We start from the raw sequence: 14,582 nt of genomic DNA, 5'->3' as shown, positions 1-14,582 counted from the left end.
TGTTCATTCTACCAGTCTATCCCAGTCCAGCAGCCTCAAGATCCACTCCCATAGATGTTCCCTCAATGCCTACTGTACATGTTAGCCAGGTCCTGCAGCTTTCTTGGTAGATAAGCCATTTCTTCTTGTCACATGAATTTTACTTCCCCTTTCAGGATATTCTAAGACCTCACACTAGTCAGTCTGGTAGCAATGAAGCAAGGAGCAATTGGGAGAACACTAGCATCTTGTGAGGCATCTGACTCAAGTGAGGTCTTTGTATGGTTCCAGGCAATGGGAGGTTGCTTTCCGCTGCTAAGGGAGAGACCACTCTGCCAGTCTCAAGTGAGCCAATTGTAGGCTCTATCCTGAGACCACTTCTAGAACCAATTGTCTTAGATCAGCTATTCCCAAAAGTAGAACATGAGACAAAGATTTGGGTATTGGTAGTATCTGAAAAGTGATCCCAGGAATCCCAAATGACAAAGTGAGAACAGTGATATAGGGAAGGGAAAAAAGCCAATAAAGTGTATGTTAATGGTACTACTACTGGTCACTACTGCAGGCAATTGGGGATCAATTCTGCTGTGGACTCTCTGAGCAACCAAGTAGAACTGGCCCATGACAGATGCAAAAGCTGGAGTATTTGTAAACTGACTTCAGTCCCTTAATGGTCAGGGTTCTCTTGGGGACATTAAATCATCGGCACCTCAAAGGAGTCCTGTGCATGGGCTAAGCAAGCTAGTCAGATCCCTCAGGCAAAGATTCAGAGGGACAGAGTTGCTTGGGATGTGCAACCATCCACTGCAGTTGCAGGGGGTACTCAGGGTGGGCCAAGGGGCCTTCAGGCTGGGCATCAACAGCATCTGCTATGCAGACCTGTCATCATTTAATAGAAGTCTGGCTGGGACATACTTCTGGATTCTGTGCCTCATTCACTTCCATTGCTTCTCATACTGATAGGATTACATTGCAACTCAATAGCATAGTTTACACAACCTGGCATGATTTGGCTCTGTCTGCTTTTCTAGACTCATATGTTGGAAGTCATTTTCTTCTCAATGTCTTACTCCTGCCCCCATCCACACACACCATTACTGCATTCTATACTTTGATCAGAGACAACTTGTTACAGTTCCTTGGTATGTTATTTCTCTAAGGAAGCTTACTCTTCCTCTGCCAAGAGTGATCTTTCACACAATGGTTTTGCCTCCACCACATTCCTGGAGAGTGGTGGTGGTTGTACAACACTGAATGTACTTAATGCCACTGGATTATACACTTAAAAATGGTTGAAATGGAAAATATTATGTTATTTTACTACAATAAAATATATTTTAAAAAGCAATGTGCTGGATCCCTCCTCACCCCTAAAAAATCCCATCTGTCATTATTTAGATAAAGCAGCCCATCTAGGAAACCACCTCCCCCAGTTGAATGGACTCTTCTTTCTGCCATCTTATATTTGAGTCAGATACTATTTAGGGGTTTCCCATCTATGATGGCTCATTTCATGTGTTCACTTACTGGGCCACAGGGTGCCCAGATATTTAGTTGAACATTAATCTGGGTGTGTTTCTAGATGAATTTAACATTTGAATTGATCGACTAGTAAGGCATTGTTATCCCCAGAGTGGATGGGCCTCATCTAATTCATTGAAGGCTTGAATGGAACAAAAAGGCTAAGTAAGAGAATTTACTCTTTCAGGCTGTATTCAACTTGGGACATTCACTTTTTCTGCCTTTGGACTAAAGAATTTACACCATCAGCTCCCCCAATTCCCAGGCATTGACTGGGACTGGAAGTATACTATTGTCTCTCTTGGGTCTCCAGTTTGCCAGCTGCACATGTTGATACTTCTTGGATTCCATAACTACGTGATCCATTCCTTATAATAAATCTCTTTCTAGTAGATAGATAGAGAAATACATACAGAAACATTGGTGTAGATATAGATATCTCCTACTGGCTTTGTTTCTTTGGAGAATCCAGAGTAATATACCTCCCTTGATGGGAGAAATTTTCTTGAAGAAGATAAATTCGAACTCTGGGGAAAGCTGAGAGTGATGTTCCTCAAGATTTTGTCAGACTTCCTTGGACTTAGAGTTTCCATTTCCTCTCTGCCTCCATAGCAACTTGACTCCTATTTTGTTCTCACACTAGTGTGCCCACAGCAGTCACAGCCTAGTCACACTAGGAGGGCACACATAGACCACACAAGGGACATGTCTGAAGGATCCGTTTCTGGTGACTGGGAGGACTGCACTACTGGGTCCCACAGGACAACTGCATAAGACCATTGCTTTTAAAACCAGGTACGGGATCTACCTATTACACAGAAACAAACCCAGAGAATCAGACAAATGAAAGCTTAAGACAAAACCTCAGAAAAAGAACCAAACAAAACAGAGATAAGCATAAAGCATTCAAAGTAGTGACCATAAAGGTGATCACCAGCCTTGAGATAAGAATGGATGAACTCATGAGAATTTCAGAAAGAGAAAGTATAAAAAGAACCAATCAGAGCTGAAGAAAACAACAATTGAAATATAAAGAAGAACAAATCAGTGGCCTGAAAGACAGGGTGGTGGAAAGCACCTAAGCTGAACAACAAAAGAAAAAAAGAATACAAAGAAATGAGGATAAATTAAGGAACCTTTGAGACAACATAGAGTGTACTAACATTCACATTAGAGGAGTCCCAGAAAGAGAAGAGAGAGAGAAAGGCACAGAACACTTACTTGAAGAAATAATAGCTGAAAACTTCCCTAAGCTAGAAGAAAAAACAGACACCCAGATGCAGGAAGTTCAGAGAGCCCCAGATAAGATGAACCTACAGTGAACACCAAGACAAATAATAATTAAAATGTCAAGAGTTAAAGACAAAGAGAGGATCTTACAAGCAATAATAGAAAAGAAAATAGTTACAAACAAGAGAAATACCATACAGTTATCGGCTGATTTTTCAGCAGAGAGTTTGCAGGCCAGAAGGGAGTGCCATGATATATTCAGCTGGAAGGAAAATTCTAAAACCAAGACTACTCTACCTAGCAAGGTTATTATTTAGAATTGAAGGAAAGAGTAAAGGTTTTCCAGATAAATAAAGTTAAAGGAGTTCATCACCACTTACGTGATCTCACAAGAAATGTTAAAGGGACTTCATTAAGCAGAAAAAAAAAGACTGCAACAAGAAGTAAGACAATTATGAAAGGAAAAGATTTCACTGGTAGATGCAAATACAGTAAAGGTAGTAGATCAATTATTATAAAAGTTCAAAGGCAAGAGTAGTAAAAACAATTATATCTACAAAAATTTGTTAAGAGACACACAAAGTAAAAGGATATAAAATATGACATAGACCTACAAGGTATAAGGGGTGTAAAGATGGAGTGTTTTTAGAATGTGTTTGAACTTAAGCAGTCATCCACTTAACATAAACTGCTATATACAGTTGACCCTTAAATAACTTAGAAGCACCAACAAATGTACTTAGTCGAAAATCCAAGTGTAACTTTTGACTTCCCAAAACTTTACTAAAAACCTACCATATATAAAATGGGTCAGTTAGGTTCAGATGCAATAAAAATTAGAAAAATAGAAAAAAAAATGGGAGGGTTGTAGGATCCAACAGAGAAAAGAGATCAAACAGAGGGTGAACTGGCTTCTCTATTGGTCCCTGGAAGAGTTGAGACCTGGCTGCAGGTGGGTCATGTCCAGGCTGAGATGGGAGCACTTTGAAGGGGCAAAGTTTCTCAACTCCTTTCTCTGAGTTGCCCTGACCTCTGCTCCTCTCAGATCCTGATATTTCTCTCTGGTCCAGATAGAGGCCATTTAAACTCAGAGTGTGGTGCTAATAACAGCAAGGTTACAGGTTTGATCCCATCATGGGCCACTATGTACATTTTTCCTTTAACATTTCTATCAACACCACCTGTGGAATGTGGTGCCTTACATCCAAATACAGATAATGTACATGTATTGAAGACTATCAGTGTATAAATGGACCTGCACAGTTTAAACCTATATTGTTCAAGGGTCAACTGTACATAAGATGTTATATATGAACCTTGTAGTAACCACAAACCAAAAATCTATGATACACAAAAAATAAAGAGAAGGGAATCTAAGTACAACACTAAAGAAAGCCATCAACAACAAGGGAAGAGAGTAAGAGAAGAAAAGAACATAAAAGAATTACAAAACAACCAGAAACAAATTAAAAAATGACAATAATTACATACCTATCAATAATTATGCTAAATGTACATAGATTAAATGCTTCAATCAAATGATGTAGGGTGACTGAATGGATAAAGAAAACAAGACCCATCTATTTGCTGTTGTTAAAAGAATCACTTTAGACCTTAAGATGCATACAGAAAGTGAAGGGATGGAAAAAGATATTCCATGAAAATGGAAGCAAAAAAGAAGCTGTGGTAGCAATACTTATGGCAGACAATTAGACTTAAAAATACTGTAACAAGAAACAAAGAAGGGCATTGCATAATAGGAAGGGATCAATCCAACAATAGGATATGTGGTTGTAAATATCTATGCACCTAACATTGAAATACAATGTTGGAAGGCAAATATTAACAGACATAATAGGGGAAATTGACAGTAATATAGTAATAATTGGAGATTTCATCACCTCACTGTATCAATTGATAGGTCATCTGGGTAGAAAAACAATGAGGAAACAGTGGCTTTGAGTGATAAATTAGACCAGATAGACTTAACAGATTTATACAGAACATTCCATCCCCACACAGCAGAATACACATCTTTTGAAGTACTTATGGAACATTCTCCAGGATAGATCACATGGTAGCCACAAAACAAGTCTCAATAAATTGAAGAAGTTCACATTATATCAAGCCTCTTTTCTGACAATGTATGAAACTAGAAATTGCAAGAAAAAACTGAAAAAAAGAAACCCCACAAATATGTGAGGCTAAAAACATGCTACTGAATACCAATGGGTCAATGAAAAAATCAAAGAGGAAATAAAAAGATAGCTGGAAAATAATGTAAATGTAGACACAACAGTTCAAAATCTTTAGGATGTAGCAAGAGAAGGGAATCTAAGTACAACACTAAAGAAAGCCGTCAACAACAAGGGAAAAGAGTAAGAGAAGAAAGAACATAAAATAATTGGATAGTTCTAAGAGGAAAGTTAGAGTGATGCAGGCCTACCTCAAGGCATAAGAAACAAGCAACAAGAAAAATGTCAAATAAACAATTTAACCTTCCACCTAAATGAACTAGAAAAAGAAGAACAAACAAAGACCAAAGTTACTAGAAGGAGGGATATAAAAATCGTCAGAGCTGAAATACATGTAATAGAGACTTAAAAAAAGAAAAAAAGGAAGAAAAGATTAATGAGACTAAGAGCTGTTTACTTGAAAAGATAAACAGAACTAATAAACCTTTACCCAGCCTCATCAAAAAAAGAGAGAGAGAAAGAGAGAGAGGACTCAAATAAAATCAGAAATGAAAACATTAAAACACCACAGAAATAGAAAGAATTATAAAAACTACAACAAAAAATTATATGGACATATAACTGGACAACATAGAAAAAATGGATCATTTCCTAGAAACATATAATCTTCCATGGCTGAAGTATGAAGAAATAGAAAATCTGACCAGACCAATTATTAGTAATGAAATTGAAGCAGTAATTTTAAAACTCCTGAAAAATTCCAGAACCAGATGTCTTCACAGGAGAATTCTATCAAACATTTAAAGAAGAGTTAATATCTATCCTTTTCAAGCTATTCCAAAAAATTGAAAAGAACAGAATGCTTCCAAATACATTTTACAGGCCAACATTATCCTGATACCAAAACCAGACAAAGAAATATACAAAAAAAGAAAAGTACAGACCAATGTTCCTGCTGAACATACATGCTAAAATTTCCAACAAAATATTAGCAAACTAGAATTGAAAATACATTAAAAGGATCATTCACCATAATCAAGTGGGATTTATTCCAGGGATGTAAGGATGGTTCAATACCCTAAGTCAATCAATGTGATATGCACATTAACAAAATGAAGGATAAAATCATAATTATCTCAATAGATGCAGAAAAAGCACTTTACAAAATTCAACATCCATTTCTGAAAAGAATTCTCAACAAAAGCTGGTTTAAAGGAACATACTCCATCATAATGAAGGTTATCTATGACAAACCCACAGCTAACATCATACTCAGTAGTAAAGAGCTGAAAGCTTTTCCCCTAAAATCAGGAACGAGGCAAAGATGTCCACTCTCACTAGTTTTATTCAACTTAGAACTGCATGTCCTAGCCACAGGAATCAAACAAGAAAAAGAAATAAAGGCATCTAAATTGGTAAGGAAGAAATAAAACTTGACACTATTTCCAGATAAAATGATAATACATGCAGAAAACCCTACAGACTTTACCAAAAATCTATGGGAATAAATGAATTTAGTAATGTTGCAGGAAACAAAATTAATATACAAAATCTTCATTTCTATATACAAATAATGAAGTAGCAGAAAGAGAAATTAAGAAAACAATCCTATTGAAAATTGCACTGAAAGAATACAAAACCTAGGAATAAACTTAATCAAGGAGGTAAAACACCTGTATTTTTAAAAACTACAAGACATTAAAGAAAGAAATTAAAAATAATAGAAGTTCAGGAAAATATATAATACTTATGGATTGGAAGAATACTTTTATTTTTTTATGATTTTTAAAATTGAAATATAGTTTATACTGTATTTCTAAAATATTACATTGTAATATTATATATTACCTAAAATATAAATATATAAATAAAAATATAAATATACAATATTTATACATTTCTACATTGGTTTTAGATGAACAACTTAGTGATACATTATTAAATGCTTACCATGATAAGTGTACCTACCTACTGTCTGTAGTTTACTATTTTAATATCAAGATATTAAAATACTATGAGCTATATTTCCTATGTTATGTTTCCATCCTTGTGAAGTCTGTAATTTTTTAATTTTAAGTTTTATAATTTGATATTTGTACCTGTTTATATCCTCTTTGTCTATTTCACCCATCCCTTCCCCAACTCCATGGTAACCAACCATCCAGTCTCTGTTTTTAAGAGTCTGTTTTTTTGTTTTGTTTTGTTTTTCAAATTCCACATTTAAGTGAAACCATATGGAATGAGAAGAACTCGTATTTTCAAATGTCCATACTACACAAGGCAATCTACAGGTTCAATGCAATCTCTATCAAAATACCAATAGAATTTTTCACAGAACTAAAACAAATAATTCTAAACTTTACATGGAACCAGAAAAGACCCAGAACAGCCAAAGCAATCTTGCAAAAAGCTGGATCAGCAAAAAGAAATCTGATTTAAAAATGAACAAAGCTGGAGGTATCACACTCCCAGATTTCTGACTACACTACAATGCTATAGAAATCAAGAGTACTGTACTGGTACAAAAATAGTCACATAGATCAACTGAAAAGAATGGATAGCCCAGAAATAAACACATGCTAATATGTTCTATTAATCCATCTCAAAGGCACAATATACAATGGGGAAAAGAATTTCTAAAAACAAATGGATTTGTGAAAACTGGATAGCTACATGCAGAAGAATGAAACTGAGCCACTTTTTTACACCATACATAAAGTAAACTCAAAATGAATTAAAGATCTGAATGTAAGGTCTGAAACCATAAAACTCATAAAAGAAAAAAGTAGGCAGTAAACTCCTGGACATAGGCCTTAGCAGTATTTTTCTGGATCTGACTCCCCAGGAAAAAAACAATTGGGACTATATCAAACTAAAAAACTTTTTTATAGCAAAGGAAACCATCTATAAAATGAAAAGGCAACTTACTACATGGGAGGAGATATTTACAAACCATATATCTGATAAGGGGTTAATATCCCAATCTATAAAGAACTCACACCACCAACAGCAAAAAGAAATTTGATTTAAAAATGGGCAGAGGACCTGAATAGACACTTTTACAAATAAGACATACAGATGGCCAACAGACACACAAAAATAGATTCAATAACCCTATTCATCAGGGAAATCAGATAATGAGTTAATACCTCACACCGGTCAAAATGACTAGCAACAAAAAGATAAGAAATAGTAAGTATTGGCAAGGATGTAGAAAAAGGAAAGCCTCCTGTACTGTCGATGGGAATGTAAATTGGTGGATTCACTATGGAAAACACTATGGAGGATCCTCAAAAAATTAAAAATAGAAATACCATATGATCCAGTAATTCCACTCCTGGGTATTTACCTAAAGAAAATGCAAACACTAATTTGAAAAGATATATCCACTCTTTTATGTTTATAATAGCATTGTTTAGAATAGCGAAAATATGGAAACTACTTGAGTGTCTGGAGGAGGAAGAGGGGTGAAATAGGTGCAGGGAATTAAGAAATACAAACTTCCAGTTATAAAGTAAATAAGTCATGGGGACAAAAAGTGCAGCATAGGGAATATAGTCAATAATATTTTAATAATTTCATATGGTGACAGATGGTAACTACACTTTCAATGGTGAAAATTTTGTAATGTATATTGTTATTGAATACTGTTACACACCTGAAACTTACATAATATTTATGTATGCTGAACTTACAAAAATGCACTAAAGGTATATAAAGTTAAAATGGTACATATGCTAAATTTTAAAGTCACGTAATGTAAAAGCTTATCATGGAAACAGCAGGCCACAACCAGTCTCTCCTCAATCTTCATGTCCATGTTCCTGAAGCAACCACAGAAAACTTTTATAGTCATTCCTTCTGATATTTACCTCCATCCTTCAAAATAATGTGCCTTTTTGCCTTGAGTTTTTAATTTTATACTGACTTTTTACCATGGAAGATAAAGATATAACTCTTTTGTATCTACCCTACTCATCCCTACACACACAGTGTACACACATGTGCACAGGCATGCATGTTCACAGACAGAGGCTTCTTTGCTTTCCAATTTCCCAGTGGTGTTATGTCACTATTTTGGTTATATCAGCATTCATATTTTATATTATTATGACTATGGGAATGTAGTTGTCAGCTGAGTCTCATAGTGAATGATTTCATTTTCATTCTCTTAAACTTTTTAACTGGAATTCTTGACTCATTTCTCATTTACTTAAAATTTTAGATTGGAAATAATTTCTTTCAGAACTTGAAAGCATTCCTTCTTGTTTGCGTGCTGTCCTTGAGATGCCATTCAAACCTTGGCTGTTAACTAATTTTTTCATCTCTGAAATATTTTAGTATTTTATTTTTATTTTCATGCTCTGAAATTTCTAATATGCCTTATTGTCAGTATTTATCCACTTGAAATGCTTCATTTCTCTGTTCTCTCTTAGAGTAAGTCCTCTTATTCATACATTGGACTTCTTCGTACATATTCTAATTTTCTGTCTTTTTCTCTCCATTTTTCCATGTCTTTTGTTTTTATTTTACTTTCTCTTCAATGTTTCATCTCTCTTATGTTTCTTTTGCATTAGTTTTATCAATATTAATCTTTCAATCTTTTTGTTGACTCTAATAATTTTTCTTCTATTATATATTTAACTTCCAAGAGCTTTTTATTATTCTCTTATTCTTATTTTTTTAAAAATCATCATCCTGTCTTATTTTGTGGAAGCAAAATCTCTCATGTCCTAGAAGATATTAATAATACGTTTTTGAAGCTTACTTCTGGTCCCGTTCATGTCTCTTTTTCCTTTGTGCTCCAGTTTTTTGATGGTTTATGTGTATGTTTCAGCCTCTATTTCTCAATTTGGAGGCTGTTCTTGATGTTTGGTGATTCCTGGCTATTTATTTAAATTTCAGAGTAAGCCACAAAAAAGTCTAGTTTGGAAGCTTCATGGATATTCATTGGCCTCAGCGAGTGCCCTCACCACAGGTTAAGGAGGTGAACCTGGTGCCTTGGAGGACTCCAAACTGTCAATCCACGTGAGTCTTTTGGGAAGACCACGTTCTTGAAGCAGAATTTTCCTACTCTTCCCGAGAAGGCAGAGCCTGGTTGTTACTATTCCAGGAGCCAGTGGCAGAACTGGCTGGGACTTTCACCATTGAATGTGTAAACTTAAACATAACCCACCTTTTTTCAACAAGTGCCTTAATTTGCCCCCAGTACTCTCTGGGCCCGGTTCTAGTCTTCTGCCAAGGTTGAGAAGAAGAAGTCTCTTAACTGTGCAGTAGAGGGAGGGAATTTGATTTCTGTATGCTTCCTGTAAAAGTTTTGAATCTATCCTCCTGTTTTCAGTCCTACCCTGAGTCCCTGCATTCAGAGATACAGTTCGTCCTTAATTCCTGAACCTCTCTGAAGCAGGAATCGGTTTGTTGGCTTATCTCTTTCCCCACCCTGCAAGCATTTTAAAGACTAAAAAGCCCTTAAAAATTTAAACATGTTCTGACATGAGAAGATCTGAATATATTCTGAAATAAAAAAGACAAGTTTTATTTCTGAGAATTTCTTTTTCCATATATGATGTATATACATACAAAGTTATTTACATATATATTACATATATTATATGTATTATATATAATATAATATATTATATATTATAGATATATGTAATGTTATATATATTATATATATTATATATATATATTATAGATATATGTAATATTGTCTATGCAGTGTGTGTGTTTATATACATAGGGGAAGAACCATGGAATAATATATACAATCCTAACAGTAGTTACTTCTCAGAACTGGATTGAGTGGGATAAGACTTTCATTATTTACTTTTTCCTTTTTTATTTTTTAAGCAGGCATATTTAAACTTTATAATAATTATTATTGACATGGGTATATGATGAGTAGTTATTGCCAGGTGATAAAAGCAGTCTATAAAATAGTATGTATGAAAAAAACATATATTTTTTGTTATATACACAATAACATAATGAGAAAGAGAAAGAGAAAGGACAGAGGTTTAAAAAATAAACCTGAAAATGTATAAAGAGTGGCTATCTCTGGAAAATGAGGTGAAAAATGTTTTTTAATGATCTTCCATGTTTTACAAGCCTTCTGTATTTGTTCATTTTGCTGTTAATCCCCACAGAACGTGTTTATTGCACACTTAATTTGTGACAGGCACTACTTTAGGCACTGGCGGTCCAGAGGTGAGCAAGATGGGCAAAGTTCCTGTCCTCATGAGACTGACATTCTGACAGGTGAAGATAGTCAGCAAGCTAATTGAATAAAGGAAATGATTTAGGCAGACCCAAATTAAACACAATCTGGGTATTGGGAGAGAAGATAATGGAGCTGTGGTGACTTTTTTTTAACTGTTCAGGGAAGGCTTCACTAAGAAGGTGACATCTGGGCTCAGAAAAGAATGTTGAAGAGAAGAGAGCCAAGGGAAACTTTCAGAGAAGGGTGTTCCTGGCAGAGGGAATTAGCGAGTTGGGACTCAACTTGGCATATTTGAGGAACAGAAACAATGTCAGTGAGCTGGGATGTATGAGTTCAGCAAAATAGCCAAAAGCCAGATCTTGCAAATTTCAGATATTATTCTACTTGCAGTGGGAATTATTGGCAGGTGCTGGGGAATGAGACTATCTAATTTGTATTTTTAGAATATCATCTTCCTACTAACTGGGGAATGGACTGAGACCAGAGTGGTGTACCTGGAATAAATTGGACGCAGAGGCAGCAGTTAACAGACTGCCTTAGTAGTCCAGGACGGAGAAGATGGAAGCTTTGACTAAGGCCATATGTCAGGGGTGGAAAGGAGTGGTTGGCATCCAGATATATTTCAGAGGTAGAGTTGACAGTACTGCTTGGGTATGGTTATGTTTAAGTGGTAAGTGACAAGACAAACTGGATAATTAAACATGATGCCTCCATTTTTAGTCAGAGCAACTGGATATTTTGGTGAATTTGAAAGCCAAAAGCAGAAGCAGATTTTGGAAAGAAAACCAAATATTCTATTTTAGACATTTCATTTGAAGAGCCCACTAGATATCCAAGTAAAGAAGTTGAGCAAGCAGTTGAATATATCTACTTGGAGTTCAAAAGAGAAGTCAAGTCTCATCAGCATAAAGATTTTATTTAAGATCATGGGATTGGAATAGGGTCCATAGACAAAAGAAAGAAGAAGGGCAAGGACAAGACATTGGAATCTGCCAACATCTAGAGGTGTAAAGGAGGTTGAGAGGAGCAAGAAGTGAGGAAGGAAAAATATTAGGTGAGCATTGTGTCATGGAAGCCAAATTTTAAAAAAAATGCAGCTATGTGAAAAACAGTACCTAAGTAATATTTGTATTTTGTGTATTTAAAGACTATGTAGCAAATGCTCATAAATAATGTTTAGATTAATTTTTAAAAATCAATAAAACAGCAGAATGAAGAAAGCCAGTTACTAGTCTAGGAATCTGAATTTGAGTGCCATGCTTGATCATTTATTGTGTCCTCTGGCTGAACATTTCATCTCTATAGACCTAATATTTACTCCTCTGTAAAACTAGAGATAATGAACACTGAGGCTATGTGGTCAAGTTAATGATCGGTATATTAAGTGCAGATTGCTATTGTTCTTCAAGCTATCCTTAGACAGCACAAGAACAGCAGCAGAATGAAGAGTAGGACATGCTCATAACCTCTGTTGCATAAGGCTTTGCTCATGTTGGAGATGTTGCTGGTGATTCTCTATCTGTAACACATCCAGAACCAGAATATCATGACACCAAGCTTCCTAATTCCCAGTACTCTTGACTCAATTCATTCTCACAGAAGGACCCAAGATGAAGTGGCCTATGCTTCAATTAAATATTGAGATACTATGAGCAACATACTTCTTACTCATTCATGAGTCAAATGGCAGTTATTGTTTAGCTCTATTTATGTACTTTGTTTTAAAATGATGCCTTCCACAGAAGTCATAAAATTTAATTTTGATTCATTGAATGCAATTAAATAGCTTAGTAAGGATGGGCAAAATATTCTTGGGTTCCAAGAAATACTTACCATGAGAGACTACACTGTAGCACTGTGGTGTTCAATTGCAATGATGAGGCACATTGATGCACAATAATCCTGTCATTGTCTTGCAACTAATTTTTGATCAATGCAAAAGTTGTTGCTGTTATTTTTGTTATAATTAATGACATTGAAATGCATATCCAAGAAGTAGAGGAATAACAAAGTAATTTACATCAAAGAAAATCTCATGTTTACTAAGCAAATATGTATGAGCTTTAATCATAAATTTTTAAGGCAGCCTAACTGGGGCATTGTGCATTTTCAACAAGGACGCCCAGACCACTCAGTTGGGAAAGGACAGTCTCTTCAACAAATGGTGTTGAGAAAACTGGATATCCACATGCAAATGAATTAAATTGGACTTTTGTCTAACACCATATACAACAATTAACTCAAAATGGAATAAAAACACACATGTAAGACCTAAAATCATAAAACCCCCAGAAGATGACAGAGGAAAAAAGCTTCATGACATTGGATTTGGCTATGATTTCCAGATATGACATCAAAAGCATAGGCAACAAAAGCAAAAATAAATGGGACTGCATCAAATATAAAAACTTCTGTGCATCAAAGGACACAATCAACAAAGTGAAAAGGCAACTTGAAGAATGGTAGAAAACATTTGCAAATCATATCTGATAACTTGTTAATATCCAGAATATATAAAGAACTCCTACAAATCAATAACAAAAATCCAAATGAACCAATTAAAAAGTGGGTGATGACTTGATGGACATTTCTCCTAAGATGATATATAAATGGCCAACGGAATATGAAAAGATGCTCAACATTAAGGACATGTAAGGAAATGTAACATTAAGGAAATGTAAATCAAAACCACAATGCAATGTCATCTCACACCAATAAGGGTGGCTACTATCAAAAAAACAAAACAGAAAATAACAAGTGTTATCAAGGCTGTGGAGAAACTGGAATCCTTGTGCACTGTTCATGGGAATGTAAAATGGTGCAGCCACTATGGAAAGCAAGTCAGTTTCTAAAAAAATTCAAAATAGAATTACTATATCATCTAGCAACCCCACTTCTGGATATATGCCCAAAATAATTGAAAGCAGGATCTTGAAGAGATATTTCCACTCTCATGTTCACATAAGCATTATTCACAATAGCCAAGAGATAGAAGCAACCCTAGTACCTGTTGATGGGTGACTGGATAAGCAAAATGTGATATATACATACAATGGAATATACTCAGCCTTAAAAAAGAAAGATATGTCATCACATGCTACAACATGGGTGAACTTTAATATTATGTTAAGTGAAATAAGCTAGCCAAATAAAGACAAATACTGTATAATTCCATTTATATAAGATGTCCAATGCCATTAAATTATAGAAACAGGAGACAGAATGGTGGTTTCCAGGGAATGGAGGGATAGAGAAATGGGGAGTTATTTAATAGGTATAGAGTTTTAGTTATGCACATGAAAAGTTCTAAAGATCTGTTGCACAATACTGTGACTATTCTTAACACTACTTAAAAATTATTAAGATGGCAATTTTATGTCATGTATTTTACTACAATTTAAGAAAAGATTTTTAAAAGAATGCTATAATCCCAA

This window comes from Manis javanica, chromosome 13, assembly GCF_040802235.1.
Source record: "Manis javanica isolate MJ-LG chromosome 13, MJ_LKY, whole genome shotgun sequence".
Taxonomy (NCBI): Eukaryota; Metazoa; Chordata; class Mammalia; order Pholidota; family Manidae; genus Manis; species Manis javanica.
This window is presented reverse-complemented; position numbering follows the sequence as displayed.